Below are 25,075 nucleotides of genomic sequence, written 5' to 3'. Positions count from 1 at the left end.
CAATGTTATCATCAGCCCCCAGACGTCGACTTTCCTTCAGTTGGTTATTAACCCCTTAAATCCCGGGTCATTTTCCATTTTTGCCTTTTCGTTTTTTGCTCCCCTTCTTCCCAGAGCCATAACTTTTTTATTTTTCATTCAATGTGGCCATATGAGGGCTAGTTTTCTGTGGGACAACTTGTACTTTTGAACAACACCATTAGTTTTAACATATTGTGCACTGGAAAATGGGAAAAAACTTAAAGTGCGGTGAAATTGCAAAAAAGTGAAATTCCACTGTTGTTTTTTTTACCATATTCACTAAATGCTAAAACTAACATGCCATTATGATTCTACAGGTCTTTACGAGTTCACAGACACCAAACATGTATAGGTTCTTTTTTATTTAAGTGGTGAAAAAAAAATCCAAAATTTGTTAAAAAAAATGTTGCCATGTTCTGAGACCTGTAGCGACTCCATTTTTCATGATCTGGGGCTGGGTTAGAGGGCTTATTTTTTGTACACTGAGTTGACGTTTTTATTGATACCATTTTGGTGTAGATATAATCTTTTAATTGTCCCTTATTGCATTTTATGGCAATGTAGCGGCGACCAAAAAAACGTAATCCTGGCGTTTTGATTTTTTTTTTGTTACGCCATTTAGTGATCGAGTTAATTTTTTTATATTGATAGATCTGGCAATTCTGAACCTGGCGATACTAAATATGTGTATATTTGATTTTTTCATTGTTTTATATTGAATGAGATGAAAGGAGAGTGATTGGAACTTTTATATTTTTTTTATATTTTTAAAAGTAATTTTTTAATTTTTACATGCTTCAATAGTTACCATGGGAAACTAGAAGCTGCAGTACCTTGATCATCTCTGCTACACACAGGCGATGATCAGATCACCTGTATGTAGCAACCACGGGACGAAAGTCCGACATGTGTGTACAATTACGCTACATGTCGGAAAGGGGTTAAAAATAAATGGGACCCCACATATTGTTTCCATTTATTTATATTAGTAAGAAATAAATTTAAGACAACGTTGTGAGTTTACCCTATTTTTAATATAAGGCTTAGGGAAGGCAGCCCCCAGTTGTCTGCTTTACCTTGGTTACTGTAGCAGGGGTGGTGGAACCACTGTGCTGTAGTCTGAGGAGAGCCTGCAGGGACGTGACTAGATGAGCCCTGACTCTTCACTAGAGTCCCTGATGGTGGGGTTGGGATTGACTCCCAATGAACTCCAGGTGCTAATGTAAAGCAGAATTTGGACGCACAGCAGCTGACACCAAAGGACCAGTAGCTGGAAAGGTCTAGTAGGAGAGTACGGTTGGTATACAGACTAGCATAGCCTGTGCAGGTGAGTCTGGCTGGTATACACACTGGCATGGCAGGAGCAGGTGAGTACAGCTGATATAAAAATTGGTACAGCAGGTGTCATTGGGTCTGGCGGAAATACAGACTGGCACAGCAGGTGCTGGTGGGTTCGGCTGAAATACAGACTGACAAGGCAGCTACTAGCAAGGAGTTTATGGATGGACGGACAGACAGAAACTAGTAGAACTAGTGGGTACTAGCAGACAGGGACCTGAGAACTAGCAAGCGTGTTGGAAACAAGCTAACAACTCTGCACAGGCACCTCCATGCAGGTGGAGGTGCCTTAAATAATAACTGTCTCCCAGCCATTGGCTGGGGAAACTTTAGGACAGCATGTATAGTCCCCTTAAGAAAGGGAAAGCGCCCATACCCTAAGTTCAGTGCATGGGGATCTGCGCGCAGTGCAAGGACCCCGGGCAGCTGCCCCAAAAGGAGCAGGAAGTGCAGGATGGGGACCGCAGTGATAAATGAGTCTGTGTCCCTGCCGGGGGAGAGGAGCAGCGTGCAGGGATGCCGATGCTACACTACAGTTGGTTATCAAAAATAGGCCCATCCATCCTTCCCTCCTTCATGCAGCTATCCCTCTCTCTCGCTCATCCATCCTTTTCTCATCCATCCATCCCTTTCTCATCCATCCATGGATCCATCCTTCCCTCATCCAGCTATCATGATACATTCCACTTTTTTAAGGGAATTCACTTAAAATAGAGAAGACAAAAAAATGAAACATGAAAATAAACAAAATACAACCATGACAAAGAAATCAAAGTTGAGGAGAGGGTGGAGGTGGACATGACATGTCCACGGAAAAAGAGGAGGGGGGCAAAATTTATTTTAAATTTTTTTAAATTTTTGTTTAAACAAATAACTTAAAAATAAATAACATAGCCAACCCAAAAATAAAACAAATGGAACCATGACTCAATGGTCGAAGTGGAGGTGTACATAGTGGTGTATGTGGAAGAAGGGGAGGGGGCCAACACTTTAAAAAATGACTTAAAAAAGAGAAAAAACTAATAAACTAGAAAATAACAGTAAAAAAATAGAACCATGAGGCAGATGTTCAAGTGGAGTAGGTGGAGGTGGACGTGGAAGAAGGGAAAGGGGCCAACACTGTTTTACATTTTTTGAGTGTTTTGTTTCAATTTTGAAAAAAATAAAATTAAAATTTAACAACTGCAAATTACAGTGTAACCATGGCTGGATGGGGCTGGTATAACTGTCTAGTCAGCCAAAGGTACAATCAAGTCTTTTGTGATCCACGCCTTGTTCATTTCTAGGAATGGTATATTCCCCACGTTGTTTGTGGACAGGCTGATGCGCCTGTCTGTGATGACACCACCTGCGGTGATAAAGACATGCTCTGACATCACACTTTCTGCAGGGCAGGTCAGCACCTCCAAGGCATATGGGGCATGTTCTGGCCATGTGTCCAATTTTAGCACCCAATGGTTAAATGGGGCAGACCCATCAGTTGGTACATGTATATGTGAGGACATGTACTCTTCCACCATGTTCTCTAAATGCTGCGTCCTTCTGATGCAGTATCACTTGGTGGTGCTGTATGTTGTGGCGTGCTCATGAAATTTTACCCCATTGCGGCCATGTTAATCCTACCTTTAGAGGTGATGGTGGGGGTGTCAGAGCTGTGTGGGCGACTTCTTCCTCCACTTCTGCCTTGCTGTTCCACTGAACCGATGCGGTCAGGCAGGAAAGCCATCAGAAGCTTCTGTACAAGCGTCTGCTTGCATTGCCACATTTTAAGATCTTGCTCCTTTGACGGAAGAAATGATGGGAAGTTGTCCTTGTAGCGGGATTCCAGGAGCCGCCAAAAACAGAAAAAGCACCAATACAGATTGGATGTGCACACCTAGTAGACAAATAAGTATATGTTTTTATTAACAAATATGAATACACAAGAAGTATATAAAATCATTTAAAAATACACATAAAAAGTGCCAAGCCACACACCTGTAAAGACAAAGTATGAAAAATCCACATAGACAATGAACAATGTGAAATAATAATTACAACAGGTAATACACTCAAAAACCTTCTACATGCTAAATATAAATGTGCATTGCAAAGTATCCATATGAACACATGCCACAAATGGTATATAGTGATATGTGATGGGATAAACATAAGAGGCATACTAGAATGTCACCTGATAAAACATGGCTGTAAAGCTCCAACACACGCATCCAACGCCGAAAGTGAAAGAGTGATATGCAAACCTGGGAGTCCTCAAAGGAAAGCAAGCAATCTTATGTGAAGTCGAACCGTAATAGGCTCATAAGTTATAACACATGCAAATAAAGTCCGTGGAGCCTCATTTAAGAGTCTCAAACACGGGACTAGCCAGATCTTCCTCCAGGGAAGGGCCCAGCCAAGGAGTGGCTCCTTTCGGAAACCACCATTACCACCATATTAAGTGGCCCTTTAAGTCAATATCCAGCTCTTTACGAGTTTACAGGTATGACAAGGGAAATACCAAGGCCAGGTATCCATCCACAGACAGCTGTGCACCTAGGATTTCACTGAGATTGAGCACCTTTGCCGGCTGCCGCAGTGTTTTCTTTGACTGGTCTCCCTGAGGTCAGTGATTGTTTCGTGAAGTTATAACACATGACATTCCCACATGTGCAAAATGCACAAACAATATAGTGAGGGCTCATGCCCTACACATCAAGCGTTAATGTACAGTGGGACAACATACCCGTGGGAAAAAATGGTGAAGGCAGGAGTGTGAAACAGGCATGTGAGGACAGGCCCATGTCTGTCGCTGCAAGCAGCTTCATCAGGGCAAGTCGGGGATACAACAGGGTGGTTATGTAAGGGAGTGAAATGCACTCTGGAGCCGGAACTATCAGGGCCGTCATCACTGTTGCAGGGGGATGACTTGCCTGGGCGCGGAGAGTTTGAGCAGATGACCAAAATGGGCGTGGGAGAAAGGGTCGTGGGAGACGTAAAAGGAGCAGAGCGCGGGAAGGGGAGAGACTTGGTGGGAAGGTGACTACAGAGCAGGACGAAGGTTGACTCCCTCTCCTTAACTACCGCCGCTGATGCCAGCCCTTTACAGACTGTCCTCCCCTCATACCTGCTATCCAGTGCCCCTCCACATACGAGACCCGTGACGGATAGTATATCAGACTTGCCGACCATTCCTGAGCTCTGTGATTCTGTACGAGGCCTTGTCACCCCTGCGGCCTGTATGGCAGTGTGCTCCTAGTGTGCCGCGTCACACTTAAGAAACCCACAGATGGAACTGTATTCCCTCTCCAACGGACCCAAGATCAACGTACCCAAGTTCAACGGACCCAAGATCAACGTACCCTTGTTCAACGGACCCAAGGTCAATGGACCCAAGACCAACCGATATGGATACTTCGGCACGGTCAGGAGACAGTGCATCTCATTTCTACACAGCAGAGCCAGAGACTTTGTTCACGGACTGTGACGCAGTCGGGAACTGTTCCAACTGTTCCAACCACTCTCCAACAAGAACTCCAATCGATAAGTCATTACTTTCATTCTTTCCCTCTTGTTGTTTTTATTGTATAATTTTCCATTTGCCTCAATACCTCCCTGCGCGGAGGTTTCCCTGAATTCATATACAGGAATTGCCTTAGTAAACTTTTGTTAACCCCTTCTCTGTCTCCTGCTGTTTACTGCATCCGACGGACCTTTATAGTTACCTTACCTTAATTATTTAAATAATTAAAAAAAAACAGCATGAACACCCCTCTATTTTTGATAACCAGCCAAGATAACACTGAAAACTGCGGACTGCAGCCTGCAGCTGTTGGTTTTACCTGCACTGGTTGTCAAAAATAGAGGGGACCTCACGCCATTTTTTAATTTATTTATTTATTTATGTATTGCACAGGCGTTGGCTGGTGAATACTCTCATTATTGTACACCCGGCTCTCACTGCTATCAGCGAGAGCAGACATATGATGTTGAGAGTAGCACTCTCATCAGCCGACGCCTGGGACTGGTGGTAACCTTTTTACCGCCGGTCACAGCAGCTGTCTCCAGCAACGCTCTGACCAACGATAACAAACTTACCTCCAGAGCTGATGTTTCTTTGCTGTCACACAAATGACAGCGTGGGACACACGCAAAGGTAACCGTCTTCCTGGAGAAGTCCGTGTTGGAAGTCTGTGCACGGACACTGGGTGTTTGGTACAGACCGTGAACTTTACCGTTTGGGTTCACCCATCAAAAGTCCTCTCTCTTTCCTTTACAGTGCAAGCTCTTATGGACAGCAGGGTTTTCTCTCTCCTCTCCCTCTTGTGTATTTTCTGAGCAAATACAAGCTTTCTGGTGTTGAGATTTGCACAAATTTATTAGCTGAGAAACTAATTTTTGGGAAAAATTCAGGGAAGCTGTTAAATTCGAATTTCAAAAGATCTGCTCATCTGCAGTCCCTATAGCCAGAAAAAGGTGAAGCAGATGGAACAGAGTATCACCTGGCTGCAGAATCAGAAGACAGTGTTTATTTGTAATCTATTCATCAAAAGACATTGGTCTGCCTAGAAACTGTATGCAAGAAACGGCAGATTTCTAGTTAATATTGCAGAGGTACTTCATTTATATTTTAGATGCATTTGAGCCATAACAAATAGCCATTGTATATAGGCTAATGGACAATTAATTTGGGGTATTTCCATAATGTGTAACTTATAGGCTGCAGTGTATTGAATGGATTTGCATGGAGTGTATTTCTCATCACTCCCTGAGAACATGTACATCTTCTCCTTTATGGGCACCACAGTAAATGTCGTCATTATCTTCAGCTCTGGCGGTGTCCTCCTGTCTCTGACTCTCAGCCTGGTGACATGTGTGCCCGCTGCTGATAGAGTACCTTGCCAGGAGCGGATGTGTTACAGGGAACATATCGGAGTGCGCACACAATCCTTATCTCTCCTTGGCAGCTTCTTAGGAATGGGAAACAGCCAGGAGTTTAACACTCTGCAGAGCCAAAGGGTGAATCAGAGGAGGGATATACCACCAAAAACTCTGCCACCAACTGTGACTCCCTGGCACAAGCCCCATATAATAATAACATGATAACTCCCCCAGCGGAAACGAAACCAGGAATACGAGACTACATCAGAATATGGAACCTTAAAGTGGCACACCGCAAATATTCTGATATGGACTATGATCAAAAAAATCATTTTAATTGCATTGGTAACAGTGTATGACTAAATTATTTGAACTGCTGTTATGTCACTGAATGCAGATACTTATGTTACTGTGATGTCACTGGCTGGTTATTACTGTGATGTCACCTCTCTTCTTGCTCCCTCTTCGAACACTTACAATCTGTCTTCTGGCCACACCATTCCACTGAAACTGCCCAAACTAAGGTCACCAATGATCTATTATCCGCCAAGGCCAAGGGACACTACTCTCTCCTCCTCCTCCTGGACCTGTCCTCTGCCTTTGACACAGTGGACCATTCCCTATTACTACAGACCCTCTCATCTCTTGGTAGTGTAGGAGGAGAGGCCTCCGCCGAGTACCCGGGCCGGAACCGAGGGGACCATCTTCTAGGTTCCTGGGTTATCTGTTTCCAGGGAGCAGAGCTAGGGGATGGACCGCTGTGACTGACAGGGCAGTTGGGGGGTAGTCCAGAGAAGAGGGGCAGAGAGGGCCAGACTGTGTGAGTCAGCAGAACGAGGGAGAAGGAGGTGGAGACTTGGTGAGAGCCAGAGAGGGAGAGCCATGAGCAGCTACCAGAGTGGAGGACAGCGACAGGAGGGTGACTCTCGGTGAACCGCAGGGAGACGATGCTGAGCTTACCGAGAAAAGAAGACTGCTACCTCACTCCAGCTCTTGGCTGCGGCCTACTCGTAGCCATCAGCAGCCGACTCCACCTCACTCCAGCTCATGGCTGCGGCTTCCTCGCTGCTGCCCGCAGCCACCGCCGCTTCACTCCCGACCACAGTGGTGACTCCTCCTTTGCCGCCCGCAGCTGCCACCGCCCCGCTCCAGTCCGCAGTAGAGACTGGGTCTGTGCTCGCTGCGGATCCTCCAGTGAGGCCTCAGACTGCGCCTGTGGCCTATCAACCACCACTTATCACCGCCGCTGCCAGTCCCTGTCAGGGAGTTGCGACCTCCACTCTCCCACTCCCAGGCGGTATCCCGCTGCCTCTGCTGGGGGACATCCTGCCAAAGAACTCTCCGCAGGCCTGTTGTGCACCTGCTCCTCCTGGGCGTTGGAATGCCTGAAGACTACGCCAGATCTTCAGTGGCTGGGCCCAGTGGCTGAGACGCAGACACACCGTGGAACAGAACGCCGAGGGACATCAGGACGGATAAGTGATACATAGTGACTAAGGACCCGTAGTCGGCCATTCCGCCGCCCTATAGTGACCGGTCTTTGCCGGATTAGTCGTGTTCTCCCAATCCTTGTTTATGTGTATTGGCTCCCTGCGAGGACAACTACTGTTATTTTGTTGGTTGTGTAACAATAGCCCTAACGGCATTTATCTATAAAAGTTACGTTTAAAGTCATATCTGTCTCGCGTCTCGACACTGCATCCTGCGTACCTGCTATTACCACATTTGGCGTAGTCAGCAGGATGCAGTCTCCGAGTGCGGGCAGTGGCACCCCAGGCCAAAGCGGGGCCATAGACACAGCAAGCAACCAGGGACTCCGGTCCAGCATTTCTCTGGGGGCTATGCTAAACAACCTGCCTAGGTTCTCAGGCTCCAACACCGGGCTGTGGAGCTGGGCAGAGCGAATGCGAGGCCTCTTCCGAATGCATCCAATGACCACTGACCTGGAAGCCGAGGTAGCTCTCATGGCATTAGAAGGGGAGGCCCGGGATTCAGTAATGTTGAGGCCCCCGGGACATCGCAACACCCTTGCTAGGGTCTTGCGGATACTGGAAGAGACTGATCGGGATCTGACAGATGTGGGAGAGTTGAGGACTCGGTTGTTCAGTCGAATGCAGGGAGAGGGGGAGACTATCACCCAGTATATGAATGTCCTCCAAGAGTTATACACGGCCATCGAGCGGAAGGACTGCGTAGGGGTAGTACCCATCGACATTACCCTACGCGACTTGTTAGTGACTGGACTCTGAGACCCGTTGATAAAGCAGGCACTACGGGAGCAGGTCCGAGTGAACCCACATTTAGCTTTCTCTGAGGTGGGGAGTCAGGCGCGTGCACGAGAGCAGGAGCAGGGAATGACGGTCCCCGTGGGGAAGGTCCGGAGTGTGGAGGTCGCTGTGACTGCTGTCGGAGAGCCCCAATGGATAGAAGAGATGAAACAAGAACTGAAGAACATCAGGGGCGAGTTGGCCGAAGTGAAGAGAAGAACCAAGGTCACGTCTGGGCAGCCTAGATTCAATCCCAGACCCTGGGGGCCTCGCTATGCTCTGAGCGGCCGGCCCTCACAGCCCTAGTGCTATGAGTGCGGGGAGCTGGGCCACTTCGCATGAGAGTGTCCGCGGTGTGGGAGGCGCCCACCCCGGCCGCCAATAAACTAGAGGGCTCCGGGCTGGGGGGACGCCGCTCGGAGCCAGAAGCCACGACATGGGGTGGTGGAAGTCCCAAAGATCTGGTCGCAAAGTGTTCAGTGGTATGGGCAGAAGTCGAGGGCCGTGCCGTACGGCGCCTAGTGGACACGGGGTCGCAAGTAACGACCATGCCTGCAACTTTCTTTTGGCAGCATTTCCCTGAGGCAGTGAGACCCCAGTGGGGACCTATGATAAAACTGGTAACCACCAATTAATTACCGGTCCCTGTCGTCGGGTGGTTTGGGTGCAGATGACGCTGTGTGGCAAATCCCTCGGATGCCGGGGAGTGGTCCTGACTCATGGAGAAACCAATGACAAACATCCAGTTATCCTGGGCATGAACATCCTGCGGGAGTTTGGCAATTTACTCCTCAATGACGCAATGCAAGAGACTCTGAACCAGTGGGGTTCCTGCATGCCTCAAGGGCAGGTCTTCCAGCAGTTGGTGCGGGAGGAGCGAGTTCTCCAGGACTGCCAGGAGGGCGAGGCACTGGGCAAAGTCATTGTGCCAGTGGCTCCCCCGCTCATACTGCCCCCCGGGCAGATAGTGGTGGCCCTGCCCATCCGGGCCCCGGTGCCTTTGGAGGGCGCGGAGATCCAGGTGGAGCCATGCTACTCGGAACGCCTGCCTCCTTGCATACTGGTGGCCCGCTCCCTGGCCACTGTGCGGAGAGGGACCGTCCTGGTGCGCTGTGTCAACCTAGAAGACCAAGACATCATCTCAAGGCCCCGGGTCGAGATGCTCAAGCTGGTGAGGCCGTTGGAAGAGGTGCTGCCAGCCCCTACGGTCCAATTGAAGGTGAAACCCGAGGACCCTTGGGCAGTGACTATTCGAACTCTGCAGGCTGCCGGGTCCTCGACTCAGGAAAAGGGCCGAAACATCCTGGAAAGAATGCAGGCTGAACTCTCTGGCCTGGCACCCGCCCAACTTCTCCAGGTAGAAACACTACTAGGACAGTATCATGGGGTATTCGCTAGCCACGAGAATGATTTTGGATGCACCACAGCTATCATGCACAGAATTCCCATGGCAGGAACGGCCCCTATACGGGAACGATGCAGACAAATTCCCCCACAATTATACCAGGAGGTAAAAACTTTACTGGCCCAAATGCTGCGGAAGGGGGTCAAACGATAGAGCCAGAGACCCTGGGCAGCTCCCATCATGTTGGTCCGCAAAAAGGATGGCACCCTGCGGTTCTGTGTGGACTATAGAAAGCTGAATGCCTGTATCATCAAAGACTCGTACCTGTTGCCTCGTATAGAAGAATCCCTGTCCGCCTTGGGGAAGGCGAAGTACTTTTCAACGTTAGGTCTGGCCAGCGGGTATTGGCAGGTGCCGATATCGGAAGAAGACAGGGCTAAGGCGGCGTTCATTCTTCCTATGGGACTGTTAGAGTTCAATCGAATGCCGTTTGGGCTGGCCAATGCCCCGGGGACCTTTCAGCGGCTGATGGAGCGGTGTCTGGGGGATCTCAACTCCGAGGCCACGCTGATATACTTGGATGACATAATCATCTATGCCGCCACATTTGAGGACCACCTGCGGCAGTTGGGGCAGGTGCTCGGCCGGCTGCAGAAGTATGGGTTGAAGGTGAAGCCCCAGAAATGCCTCCTGTTTCGCACCCAGATTGAATATCTGGGGCATGTCGTCTCGGCCGAGGGTGTTAGACCGTCCCTTGAAAAGGTTGCTGCCATTCAGGGATGGCCTACCCCCGAGATGATAAAAGACGTGCGGGCCTTCCTGGGGCTGGCTGGATACTACCGTTGTTTCGTAAAGAATTTTGCATGCCGGGCCCGAGCCCTGCAGGACCTGCTAAAGGGGGCTCCTGCCGGGGCGAATGGACGGAAAATTCAGTGGCAAAAACCTCAAGAAGAGGCCTTCCAAGACCTTAAGGCTGCGCTCTCGGGTGCCCCAGTATTAGCTTATGCGGATTTCTCGCAACCGTTCAAACTACACACCGACGGGAGCCTTCACGGGCTAGGGGCTGTATTGTCACAAGTTCAGGACAGCCGGGAGAGAGTGATCGCGTATGGTAGCCGATCACTTCATGACTCCGAGCGAAACCCTGACAATTACAGCTCCTTTAAGCTCGAGCTCCTCGCGGTGGTTTGGGCCATGACGGAGCGATTCGCAAAGTACCTGGCGGGCTCCGAAGTGGTGGTGCGAACTGACAACAACCCGCTAGCCCACTTGGAAAATGCCAAATTGGGGACTCTGGAGCAGCGATGGGTGGCCCGGATGGCCAAGTTCAACTACAAGATCATCTACAAAAGAGGAGCAGAAAATGTGCACGTGGATGCCCTCACCAGGATGCGGCACACAACACCAGGGAAAAGTCGACACGACGAATTGGAAGGAGAAGAGACACCGTATACCCTCACCGCCGCCGTGCTCACGGCTGCCACGCAAGGACCCCCCAAGGGGTGTGCTGGAGCAATCACGTGACAAATGAATCCAACAGCAGCAAGAAGATGAAGAAATTGGGCTCCTACGCCGATGGGTGACCACCGGCAGACTACCCACCGATGCCCAGAGACAGACTTCGTCTCAGGATATGTTGCTGATGCTACGCCAATGGGAGAAACTAGTCATCAAGAAAGGACTGTTGTATCGTAAGACAGTATCACGGGCGACGTCTGCAACAACTTGGCAGGTAGTTGTGCCCAGAGCCCAACTCAGTGAACTGGCACGGGAAGCCCACGAAAAGGGGGCTCACTTCGGAGTCCAGAAAACCTTGCAATTGTTGCAGCAGATAGTTTAGCATCCGCGCTTGCACGCTGCTGTGGAAGAAACTTTTCGGGCCTGCCGCCTATGTGAACTAGCTAAACCACCCGCACAACGGGCCCTGGTGCAAACGATAGTTACATCAGCTCCCCTCGAGCTCTTGACGGTGGACTATGTGTCCATTGTGTCAGGGTCCTGACAGCGCCGGCGTACAGCCTCTGCTAAGCAGGGACTCACCCGCACCGTAGGGACCCCTGGGGACAAGAACAGCTGGAAAATAAAGATGCACAGGACCTGAATGTAGAAGATTAGAAAGCCGGCACAGGACCTACAGTCATGTGAACGGTCATGTGACTGCAAGGGGGCGGGGCTTAGCATCCTGCTTTCAGAGGAGGAAGAAAACTCAGAGTCTGGCAAAGCAGAGGTCAGGCACAATACAGGCAAGCGAGGTACAGGAGGGATAAACAGACGGGAGGTCAGACAAAGCCAAAGGTCATACACAAGATATTAATACAGTACCAGGGATGAGACAGAATGGACAGTCAGGGCCAAGCAGAGATCAAAAACCAAACGGACATAGAAGGTACCAAGCAGAATCCAAAGCGATATCCAGAGAACAGACCGAGTCATACCAGGGAGTCAAGCAACCAGAACACAGCACTAACACACTCAGGGGTCACCACACAATGTCAAGGGCGAAAGTATAACTGACGGGGGATGGGAGCTTCCTGAGGCTATAAGAAGCCTCCCCAGAACCAATGAGAGGCCACCCTAATAGGTCCCAGGTGTGCAGGTGAGAGTCTGCACTGCGATCAGAACATTAACCCCAGAAGTGCCGGTCACCCAGCACTGGTATCATGACATATTGGCCCTGCATACCAGGGGTATGAGCATTGTCTCGTCATGGTGAATCACTTCACCGAATTTGCCGTGGTAACCCCCACCAGAGAACAAACTGTGGAGTCAGCCGCCTATGCAATCTTCAAGAACTTTATCCAAGTGTACGGCTGGCCTCAACGGATACATTCAGATCAGGGAGCATGCTTCCTGGCGAAGGTCATGGAGGAGCTACATCGTCTCTATGGTATAAATAAATCTCGGACCACGCCATACCACCCACAGGGAAATGGGGCCTGCGAGCACTTTAATCGGACACTAATTCAAATGTTGCGCACCCTGGAGAGTGACCGGAAGGCCCGCTGGCCTGAGTATGTCCCTGAACTAGTGTCGGTCTACAACAACCGGGTGCACCGAGTTACCGGCTATACCCCCTACTCACTGCTATTCGGGCGAGAAGGCAAAGGGATCACGGAGGTAGAACTAAACCCAGAGGAACCCCAACCCTGGTCTGGAGTGTCATCATGGGTCCGAAACCACCGACACCAGCTACAGACCCTTCACCACATCGTCCAGACAAAACTCCAGGACCTAGAGCACCCAGAGGGGACTCTACCTCCACTGACTTTCAGACTGGGGATCGAGTACTTATACTAGATCAGCGCCCCCAGAACAAGCTAGAACCCCGGTGGGAAGAGAGTCCTTACCGAGTATTGCGCCGAATAAGCCCCGATGGGCCTGTGTACGAGATATGACCTGAAAGGGACGGGGCACTTCCCACTCGTACTGTGCACCGTAATATGTTGTGGCCCTGTACATCCAATGAACCCTTGTGACCCGAACACAACATGACACATATCTGAATCATGCAACACGCACCAGGTTTTATTTGGCAGGTATGCACAGGAATGCAGGGATCAAACTAGCCGCCTGCACACCCCCCACACCCCAGTTGATGGCCACCCAGTTATGTCCCAATCCAGTTCATGTTTCCCAATGTATGAGTGTGTGGACAGGGGTTCTTGAAGGTGAATACGCTTTGGAACAACTTCTGAGGCCACCTCCCAGGGTCTTAGTCTCAAAGGCAAAACAGGAGAGCTAGGCATAGCAGATATTGTTCCCATCACCATTCAAGACCATCCAAGAGGTTCTCGGAGGTCTCCCTCTTTGTCATGCAGCTCCTACAGCTCAGCGAGAAGACACTGTAAGTGGTGGAAACCTATGTCCCAGGCTTACTGTCAAAGATCATGCCCACAAGGTCCAAGAACCAACTATGGTGACCTTGACATTGACTCGACAGATTAGAGCAGTGCAGAATGAGTATAATGTTACTGAGATCTGAAGGAACTACTCAAAAAATTAGACACCGCAAGTGCCTTGGCAACTCCAGTTGCTGCAATTCAGAAGAATTCACCCATGAGCAAATTCTGTTCTATACAATTCCTATAAATCTCATGGCAGCTCTGCTTGGTGGAAATACGATGAGAAGATCCAGAGATGATTGATGTTCTAGCCAGATATCTGTTGGTGAGTAGTGCTGAGCGATACCTTCCGATATCGGGAAATATCGGATGGGATTGGATTGGACCGATCCCCAAAAAATATCGGATATCGCCAATGCCGATTCCGATACCGGAAACCAATGCAAGTCAATGAGACACAAATATCGGAATGAAAATAAACCCTTACTTTCCTTTTAGGTTAATTCTACATGAAGGAAAACAACTAAGAATAATGTAGAATGCATTGGGGGAGGTGGAGGAGACATTAAAGGCAAATATGCCATAATCATTCATATCTTTCTTCACTCCCAGCCTCGGGGTATATTTGTATACATTACCATTCGCACTTGCATGCAATTATTTCCATACGGTTTTTGATATTAGTTACCCCTGATTGGTGTTTGAAGATCACTATTTCCATGGAGTCCATTTATTTTCTCTGTGCATTTTTGCATTAATCATACAATAACCATTGGCACATATTTATATGGCTTAATTTGATGGTATTTCTTTGATCTTTTTGCATTTTGCATACAACCAATTTATCTCATGGATACACCTATTCAACACGTATTGTTGATATTGCTATTTACCCCATGATGCGGTGACCCTATTGTTATGTCCTCCACCTTTTTTATATGTTCCCATGTTTTTATGAATATTTTGCAATAAAGATACAAAATTTTAGACTTAGCTTCTGTTCATTTTGGATGTATTTGTTATTTGAAGCATTTTGGTCTCCTAGGTGATCTTGTTTTTGAGTATTTAACTACACTGTACTTTGTTTACAGCTATTTCCCACTACCAGGATGGATTATAAAGCAAGAGATAAAAATTGGCTCTCTTGCGTCGATACAGTTTTTTATGGGGACACTACGCAATTGGGTACTAGTGAAATCGGTCAAAAAACAGAGCTTAAAAATTCTTTAAAATTTTTTCTTAAAAAAAGAACAAGAACTTGGTGGAACAAGGCCTCTCTGGAGACCTATTTGGCCAAAAGCCTCATACCAAGAGGACTGCGTATTCGCATTATGCCTTCTTTTATTATCGATGACCCTTTATTTAGGACCAGATGGGAGGAAGCTTGCACTATTTGCTCCAAGTCTCTAATTGAGCTTCTTATTGGTAATAATAAAAAAAGTTGGAAAAACTGGACATTGATATTGATTGCACTCGTCATAAACTTTTAGAAAATTTGTCCTCTGCTGAGATTGAGGTTTTTAATAAGGAATTGGATAATCAATTTATGGTTTGGGAGAAAGAGGTGAAAGAGGTGAAAACCAGAAAATTTCAGAGGGATCTAAAGGACTTTAATAATGGCACTATTTATAAATGGCCCTCCAACGGAGCACATGGGCGATCTTTATCGCGTTCATCCTCCATTTCTTCAACATCCTCGAGAGAAAGTAATGGAACACAAAAACGTACTTATAACCTAAGGAGAAATGATAACTTTAGAAGGGGTAATACCCCTAAAAAATCGCATGAACGCCCTGCTCATACCTCCGCTAAAATGCAGGTAATTAATTTGTCCTCTATCATCCTGAGTCCCTCGCAGCTGGAGGTTTTAAGGTTAGGCCTCTCTTTTTCACCAACCTCTCAATTTGATCCTTTTTTAGCCACCAAAGACCTCCAACTCTTTGCCCGCAAATTAGTCTTGAAAAAACTACATGACAAACCAAAAATAGGGGAAAATTGGAGTGAGGATGAATTACGTGCCATTTCCATCCTTGAAGAATTGGGAGACAATCAGCATACCACAGGTTATACAGGTAATGAAAAATTTCACCCCCCTATTCCTAAGAAATTTCCGCCTCTCAATCTCTACCCTCACATTGAACTTTTCGTCAAACTTGTGACTAAGGAATTTGAAAAGTTAAGGCGATCAGACTCTAGGGACAATTTAACCTTCCAACAAAGGAAGGCTCTGAATGAATTGAAAAATCTTAAAGGGGTTGTCCTGAAACAGGCGGATAAAGGGGGCAATGTAGTGGTATGGCCCATCTCAATGTACGAAAGGGAAGCCTTCCGACAGTTGAGAAATGAGACCTGTTATAAGAAACTAACCTTTAATCCCACCCTTAAATTTAAGGGCGAATTACAGGACATTTTTGATCAGGCCTTTGATTATGGCCTCATTACCAAGGATCTCAGGGATCACCTGGTACCTTTGTATCCGAAAATGGCATGTATTTATTTCTTGCCCAAAATTCACAAAAATGCCTCCATTCTACCCGGGCGCCCAATTGTCTCGGGCAATGGGAGTCTCTGTGAAATTATCGCTAAATTTTTAGATTTCCATTTGAAACCACTGGTATCTGATCTTCCTTCCTATGTGAAGGATTCTGGGGATGTACTGAGAAAAATTGATGACATCCCTCTTGATAAAGACATGTGGCTGGTCACATGGATGTGGAAGCCCTGTACACATACATTCAGCATCAAGATGGGATTTTGGCCACAAGAACGTTTTTATGTATGTCCCAGTCATGTCCTGACTTTACCGAATTTTTGCTTTTGCTGCTTAGATTTGCTCTGGAGCATAACTTTTTTATTTTTAAACAGAGCATCTATTTACAACAGCAGGGGACTGCAATGGGTGCAGCCTTTGCATCCGCATATGCAAATCTTTTTATGGGCATGTGGGAGCGAGAAATCTTTCTCACTAGACCCATAGCGCATATCGAGGGGGTCCTGTTCTGGGCCCGCTACATCGATGACATCCTCATGGTGTGGCAGGGCTCGGAGCGGGACCTCCTCGATTTTGTCGGGACTCTTAATGACAATAAATCAAATATCAAGCTTACCTGCAAGTACAGCCAGACCTCCATTGATTTTCTCGATATTAAAATTACTAATCCCCCTGGTGGCTTCTTAGAAACCAACATTTTTCGTAAAGAAACTTCCGTTAATTCGCTTTTGCATGCGACATCCTCCCATCCCCAATCATTGATAAAAAGCATACCCAAGGGACAATTCCTTAGAATAAAGCGAATTTGTTCCACTGAGAAGAACTTCGCTGAGCAGGCGGATGACTTATCCAACAGATTTCAAGAGAGAGGATATTCACAGAGATGCATTAAGAAGGGATTACAGGCAGCCGTAAAAGCGGATCGCAATGAACTTTTAAAACCGCAGTTTAAGCCTGCACAGGACCCTAAGGTAAGATTCATTACCACCTATAGCGCCAATTGGCGTGGGATGCAAAATTCTTTGAAAAAATTCTGGCCCATTTTGCAGGAGGATAGGGGTTTGGCAAAATTCTTGCAGGATTATCCATCCATCACATATAAGAAATCTCCCAGTTTAAAAAATCATATTGTCCGCAGTTATTATTCAGGACCTCAACCGGATAAGTCCTTTGGATCCAAAGGTCCTGCTTGGGGTTTCTTTCCTTGCGGGAATTGTATTGCATTTCCCAATATGACAAGAGCTACGACTTTCCATTCCAGTAGTGGCCAGAATTTTTCGATTACGCAGCATATCACTTGTGATTCAATTGGAGTCGTTTACTACGCTTACTGCCCATGCTCTAAAATCTACGTAGGGTTAACCTCGAGACCGCTTAAGACCAGGATTAGGGAGCATTACTGCGACATTATCAATGCAGCAGAGATACAAGACATTTCCTTCCTAAAACCGATACCGCGACATTTTAAGCTAGTTCATAATTGTAATGCGGACCTTTTAAAAGCATTTGGCATAGATAAAATACACATTGATGTTAGGGGTGGAAATTGGAGAAAAACGTTGGCACAATTGGAGGCGCGATGGATCTCTAAAATTGGATCCATACAGCCAAATGGTCTCAATGAGGTCATCAGTTTCGCCCCTTTTCTATAATTTTGTTGTAAACAGCTCTGTTCTTTCCGTTCTTCTTTATGTATTTTAACCTTATTATTTTTATTTATCTTTTTATAGATTTCTTAATTTGTCGCTGTTTTGTCCCTGCTCTACCACAAGTCTGATGTTCCAATTTTCTTGATTCTGGTTGCCCTGGTTGGAAGATTGACCTTTATGGACGAATAGTTCATATTTGTTATTTCTTGTGCATGGATTTATTTTTTATAGGACGTCCCTTTCTTTGGACCCCCTTTTTTCATCCACATCTTATGTATCCTAATGTATTTTAATTAATTTCTTTCTGATGCAGATCCATGTATCTCATTATGAAAAAATCTGCATTATTTGTATTTGCACTATATACTATGTTCTTATTCAAATGAATGTATTTATGATTCACAATTTAAGATACTTTTGTAGATCTCACGTGAACTTCACGGATGCTTTTAATATATGTATTACATTCCATTGCGCTTTTTTGTGCACTCTTGCTATTTTGCACTTCTGTCACCTGGTTTTCTCACTACATGAACATGTCCATTGTTCTTATATTCATTCACTCATCCACCCATTCATTCACTTTCATACTTAGTTTTTTCATGCATCTTTTGCTTCTCCCTTCCAGGGCAGCGGGACGCGCTCTGGATGTGGTTCGGCTCTCAGCGTCGTCATGGCGACGCGTCTCTATGCCGCCGCTTCCTCCTTCCTGCTCTGACGCGTCGGGCCGAGAGGAGGCGCGGCTTGCATGACGCCGAGCCGTGACGGCTATGATCCGTGCCGCCTACCGGAAGCGCTCCATGGCGTTTGCCTTCCCCACTCCATTTTCACATAAATAGGGCGCAAAACTACTCTATCACATGCCCCTTGATAAAGCTACCGCGAAACGCGCGTCGGGGTTCTCCTGCCCGCAACTAAGGTAAATATGCCATAATCATTCATATCTTTCTTCACTCCCAGCCTCGGGGTATATTTGTACACATTACCATTCGCACTTGCATGCAACTATTTCCATACGGTTTTTGATATTAATTACCCCTGATTGGTGTTTGAAGATCACTATTTCCATGGAGTCCATTTATTTTCTCTGTGCATTTTTGCATTAATCATACAATAACCATTGGCACATATTTATATGGCTTCATTTGATGGTATTTCTTTGATCTTTTTGCATTTTGCCTACAACCAATTTATCTCATGGATACACCTATTCAACACGTATTGTTGATATTGCTATTTACCCCATGATGCGGTGACCCTATTGTTATGTCCTCCACCTTTTTTATATGTTCCCATGTTTTTATGAATATTTTGCAATAAAGATACATAATTTTAGACTTCGCTTCTGTTCATTTTGGATGTATTAAAGGCATAGAGGTTTAGCGCAATCAAATGGAATAGCAGGAATTAATTTTTTTTTAAGACGTTCTGAGTTGCAAAGATATTGACTATGTTAAAGGGATTGTGTAGCAATAGAGGGAGACGTTCAGAAAAGGCACATGTTGGCGGAGTGTTGGAACGGAGTGCTTCATCTAGCTTGGAGGTTGACTGAGCCCCTGACCCAGAGGACACGGCACGGATGCGGGCACCTGTATGCACAACAGACTGTGAGTAAAGCTTTGGAACTACATGTGCTGGTGTCCTCCAGTTATTCCTGCGCCAACACACTCAGCACTGCTACATCTCTGTGCCTGGCACTGCACCATCTACGTCTCTTCACTACCTCTCCATCTACACTGCCCTGGGACTACAGCCCTACCTGTGGAGGGCCACAACATCAAAGCTGCACCACACCATCTGTCCCAGAGGATCTGTCTGCAGCGTCGGCTTAACATCTTCATTGCCGAACACCACAGGTGGTGTCACGAATCATTCACTCATAAACTTTAATCATCATCCACACGTTCAACATTTCCCTTTTACAATGGATGCCCAGGGCCATGGACCGGGTCACAGCTACCGTGACATCTCCCATTGAAACCAACGGGCCCGGTACCGAGTACCGATCCAACTTGGCAGAAATACATAAACAGAACAGGTTGTCCGGGCTTTTCACATAATCTCAGTTCATATCTGGGCTGCAGAATTCTGACAATAAGTAATTTACCTTCTGTGACTAGTCTGCATGGTTTCCAAGATATCATCTCTTGCTTCTAAGATAAACGTCCAGGGGGAGGGTGTTCTGGCATTGAAATGAGAACTGGTCGCTTCCTCCTCCCTCACTAGTTTCACTTTCCATAGATCACTGTTCAGCGTGTGTCTGGGGGAGGAGCAGCGGGGTGGTCTGCTCGCAGCCAATCACAGCCATGCCATTAGTTAACATGCCTAACATGCATAACAGGATGTGCCCACACTTCTTAGCATTCCTCATTGGCTGAATAAAATCAAACTGGCTCATTGCATTATGGGAACTTCCAATTCCGGTATTCGTTATTCTAAAAGTATCGGAACTCAGTATCGGAACTCCGATACCGCGAATATCGGCCAATACCCGATATTGCAGTATCGGAATGCTCAACACTATTGGTGAGCTAATATTGGAGCAAAGTTACTTTTCAAGACCTGCCACTTGCTCAGGGGTTGAATCTACTTCTAAGACTGTGGTTGTCAGATGCCCTAGTGCCAATGTGACTTTTTTTTACTGATTGTTTTATCAAATAAATACAGACAGACAATATTTTTACGGACACATTGGAAAACCATAATAAATCATTATGAATATAAGTGATCCATGTCTACAGCCCATTATTCTTATATGATGACATCTGCTGCCTTCAGTGTAAAATGATTATAATTACATTCAAAATAATAATCTGTAGAAGTTTCTTTATCTTCAAAAAATTCACAGATGCCTCAGATATTTTTTTACAGATGGGGCAAAAAAGTGCCATATTTTTACAGTCAGTCCAGAAATTTCTAGATGGTTGGCATGGTTGAGGCGGGCAGCAAGACATCAACTGCATCCAGTAGGCGTATACGGCCGAAAAGTATGCACAACAGATCACACAATGACTCCATCTGCAGTACTGTAGCCAGTGGCCCCATCGGCGCATATAGGTGTATGTAGGGCCAGCACAGCTGAAAAATTAGTTCAACCACTGTTCATCTGACAACCATCTAATGTGTATGGCCGGCTTCATCCTGGTGAAGAGAAGCCTATCCACACCTCTGACTAGAGTCAGTGAGATCACAACAGCTCATACAACCACTTAGTGACATCACTAGAATTGAATTTTTTTTTTATCTAAGGCCTGTTTCACACTTCCGTTTCAGACCATCAGTCAAAATCTGCCGTTTTTGCAAAAAAACGGATCCACCATTTTTTTTGGCGGATCCGTTTTTTTCCCCATTGATTTGCATTACCGGTGGATCTTGACGGATGGCCATCCGTTGGATCCATTTTTTTGCGGATCCGTCAATTTTTTTGCTTCCGCCGAGATGCCTGGACGGACCATGTAACGTTTTTTGTACTGCAGGATCCGCATTTTTATAGGAATGAAGTCAGGCGGAAATTTAACCCTGAAATCATTTCTGGCGGACAGAAAAAAATTCTCTCTTTCTCTCTCTCTCTCTCCATTAAACAAATTTACAATGACAAACTGGTACAGAGGGGAGAGGACCCTGTCCTTGCGGACTTACTTTCTATGGGATAATGGGGAAGGGACAGAAGGTCGGACAGAGATGCAGCAGCTCTGGTGGTGGTGAGGTGGCAGCTCTGGTGGTGGTGAAGCGGCAGAATGGTTATTGCAGGCTGTAAGCTTTCCTGAAGAGATGGGTTTTCTGGTTCCAGCTGAAGGATCCGATGGTGGTGGATAATCGGACGTGCTGAGGCATGGAATTCCAGAGGATGGAGGATATTCAGGAGAAATCTTGGAGGCGGTTTTGTGAGGAACGAATAAGTGTGGAGGAGAGTAGGTCTTGGGAGGAACGATGATTACGTGAGGGAAAATATTGGGAGATTAGTTCAGAGATATAGGGGACTGGTTGTGGATGACTTTGAAGGTCAGTGTTAGTAGTTTGAACTGGATTCATTGGGGAATTGGGAGACAGTGGAAGGATTTGCAGAGGGGAGAAACAGGGGAGTAGCAAGGAGAGAGGTGGATTAGTCAGGCAGCAGAGTTGAGGACAGACTGGAGTGGTGCAAGAGAGTTGGCAAGGAGGCAACAGAAGAGGGTGTTGTAGTAATAAGGTGGGAGATGATGAGGGCATGCAAAAGGGTTTTAGTAGATTGAGGGCTGAGGAAGAGACAGATTCTGGAAATATTTTTGAGTCGGAGGCAACAGGAGGTGGCAAGAGTTTGGATGTGTGGTTTGCAGGACAGGGCAGAGTCGAGAGTTACTCTGAGGCAGCGGATTTCAGGTGCGGGAGAGAGCGTGATGCCATTTATCATAATAGATAGATTAGGTAGGGAAGATACGTGAGATGGAGGAAATCTGACAAGTTTGGTTTTGTCTACATTGAGTTTTAGGAAGCGAGAGGTGAAGAAGGAGGATCTGGCTGATAGACTGTCATGATCTCAGTGCGGGTTTGACTCACACACGTGGGGTTAATGTCTGGAACCAGTGCTGATGACTGGCATTTCTGGGGTTAAAGGTTGTGATCCCGGTGCAGGCTTACCTGCACACCTGGGGCTATGATTGTGGCCTCTCCCTGGTTCTGGGAGAGGCTTCTTATAGCCTCAGGACGCTCCCATTCCTGTCAGTTATACTCTTGACCTTGGCATAGTGTGGTGACCCCTGAGTGTGTTTTTGCTGTGTTCTGGTTGCTTGATAATCTGTGTATGACTCGGTCTGTTCTCTGGATATTGCTTGTTGGATTCTGCTTGGTACCTTCTATGTCTGTTTGGTTTTGACTGCTGCTTGGCCCTGACTATCCGCTCTGTCTCATCCTTGGTACGTTACGGCTATCTCTGTGTATGAACCCCGTTTTGCCTGACTCTGAGTAATTCTGTATAGTGTCTTTCCATCTCACTAAGGCCGGTTTCACATTAGCGCATTTTCAGCGCGCGCACGGCCGGGGGTAGCTCCGCCCCCGATCCGGCTCTCTGCCCGGCGTGCCCGCCCCTTGCCTGTAGCGCCGCCTCCTAGCGGACGGCGGCGCCTGCGATCGGCGCACCCTATCTTTAGCATAGGGTGCGCCGATCGTGCGCAGGTCGTGCGCTAGTTGCGCTTTGACCTGCGCTGCGCACTTATGACGGTGCGCCGTGCGCGCCAAAATCTGAAAAGTTCGATTTTGGCGCGCACGGCGCACCGTCAAAAGTGCGCAGCGCAGGTCAAAGCGCAACTAGCGCACGGCCTGCGCACGATCGGCGCACCCTATGCTAAAGATAGGGTGCGCCGATCGCAGGCGCCGCTGTCCGCTAGGAGGCGGCGCTACAGGCAAGGGGCGGGCACGCCGGGCAGAGAGCCGGCTCGGGGGCGGAGCTACCCCCGGCCGTGCGCGCGCTGAAAATGCGCTAATGTGAAACCGGCCTAAGTAGGATGCTAAGCCCCGCCCCCTTGCAGTCACATGACCGTAGGTCCCGTGTCTGCTTGCTAAACTTCAGCATCCACAGGTCCTGTGCATCGGTACTTTCTGGCTGTACCTGACCCCGGTACCCCTACAGTGCGGGTGAGTCCCTGCTCAGCGGAGGCTGCACGCTGGTGCTGACAGGATCCTGACACTCAGGACACGCGCACTGGCTCAGTGAGCAAGTACAGTGCCGTGTTCCTGACATAGACACTCCAGGATTCTGGATGGCAGAGAGGTGACATCTGGGCCAGAGGGATAGATCTGAGTGTCGTCCTCATGGGTCGCCCCTCACACCCAGGGCAGTGGGGTACTTGGTACCGGGCCGGTGTCAGGGGGAAGGTGTCACAGCAGCAGTGACCCAGTCCGTGGCCCTGGGCGCCCAATATCAATGGCGGTGATGTTAATGGTGTTAAAGTTTATTTGAATAGTTCGTGACGCCACCCGTGGTGTTTGGCAAGGGAGATGGTAAGCCAACGCTGCGTGCAGATCCGCTGGGACTGATGGTGTGGTGCAGCAAAGATGGTATAGCTCCCCACAGGTGGAGCTGTAGTCCCAGGGCAGTGTAGGTGCAATGGACGAGGAGAGGTGCAGAATGGTATAGATGCTGGTACCCAGATGTAGCGGTGCTGAAGGTGTTAACGGCGAATGAATGGAGGACACCAGGGCTTGCAGTTTCAAAGCTTTACTCACAGTTCGTGGTACCCACTGGTGCCTGCCTCCATGCCGTGTCCTCCGGGGTAGAGACTCAATCAACCTCCCGGGCAAGTCAGGGTTCTCCTCTCCAACACTCTGCCAACATGTGCCTTTCCTGAACGACTCCTCTATTGCACCTTTTAGAGTGAAGAACTCCAGTACCGTAGTTCTCTGGAATTCCTCCTGTCAGATGTTCCTAGAACCTTACTTGTATGACAGACAGCTGTAGCATCTATTGGGGACTTCCTCAGAAGTCCTGGCTCTCTATCCAGTTGCTGTTGTGTCCCAAGTCTTTGATGGGAGTAGTGCATTTACAGCCAACTACTCCACCGGTGTCTGCTGCAGAACCATAAGTGTCTATACAACCTCGGGGACCGGGCCCCGGCCTTGCGCTGAGAACCTATAGGCAGTTTTCCTCTTCCAACCCACAACTCCTTTCTGTTCTCCTACTCCTTCGTTCCGTGCTGTTCCTTCTCTCTCTTATGGAGGCTTAGGGTGCAGGTCTACGTCTTTCTCCTTCTCTTCTCTTTCCCATGCCAGCTGGCTCAGATCACTGAGGCAGCTGCAGCACTTTCTAAACTGAACTCAAACTGAACTCAAAACTAACTTCAGAACTGAACTTCTCTGGGACTCACCCCAGGCTGACCTTCTGTCAGACTGACCTACAAATCTTCACTTTCCCCCTCTTTTATACTAACTCCACCCACCTCCCATCACATCTCGTGTTACAAAGCAGGGTTCCACGAAGGGTGCTCTGCTACCCCCAGCCTGAAGCTGCTAGGCGGACCTACTGAACTATCCTGTGTGTGGGATTCAGGTGTTGGAGTGTGGAAAGGAGTTCCCAACTTACCTAGTTGGTGGGGCACTACACCTTAGGAGAAGGTGCAGTACCTCTGTGGCGACTGAGCCTCAGGGACGCCACACTCATACAGGTGGTAATGGGAGCCATGGGAATTTATGAGTTGTCGCAGGCCAAGGGTATAGATGGAAAAAAGTAGGGGCCCCAGGACAGAGCCTTGAGGGACTCCAACAGAGAGCGGGTGGGATGAGGAGGTAGT

At 47.6% G+C, this 25,075-nt stretch overlaps 1 long non-coding RNA gene across 2 annotated transcripts in view; it reads left to right on the top strand.

The window, feature by feature from the left end:
- LOC141094762 (uncharacterized) overlaps positions 1-19,272 on the top strand; it is a 116,483-nt gene extending 97,211 nt beyond the window's left edge. For both annotated transcript variants that reach the window (XR_012233169.1, XR_012233168.1), the window contains exon 3: positions 17,895-19,272. This is a non-coding gene — a long non-coding RNA (uncharacterized lncRNA). The remainder of the gene's footprint in view (positions 1-17,894) is intronic.
- The last annotated feature ends 5,803 nt before the right edge of the window (positions 19,273-25,075 follow it).

This window comes from Dendrobates tinctorius, unplaced genomic scaffold (assembly GCF_039654945.1).
Source record: "Dendrobates tinctorius isolate UK_male_01 unplaced genomic scaffold, ASM3965494v1 ptg000065l, whole genome shotgun sequence".
Taxonomy (NCBI): domain Eukaryota; kingdom Metazoa; phylum Chordata; class Amphibia; order Anura; family Dendrobatidae; genus Dendrobates; species Dendrobates tinctorius.
The sequence above is the reverse complement of the archived record's forward strand: the minus strand, read 5'-3'. Positions and strand labels throughout refer to the sequence as shown.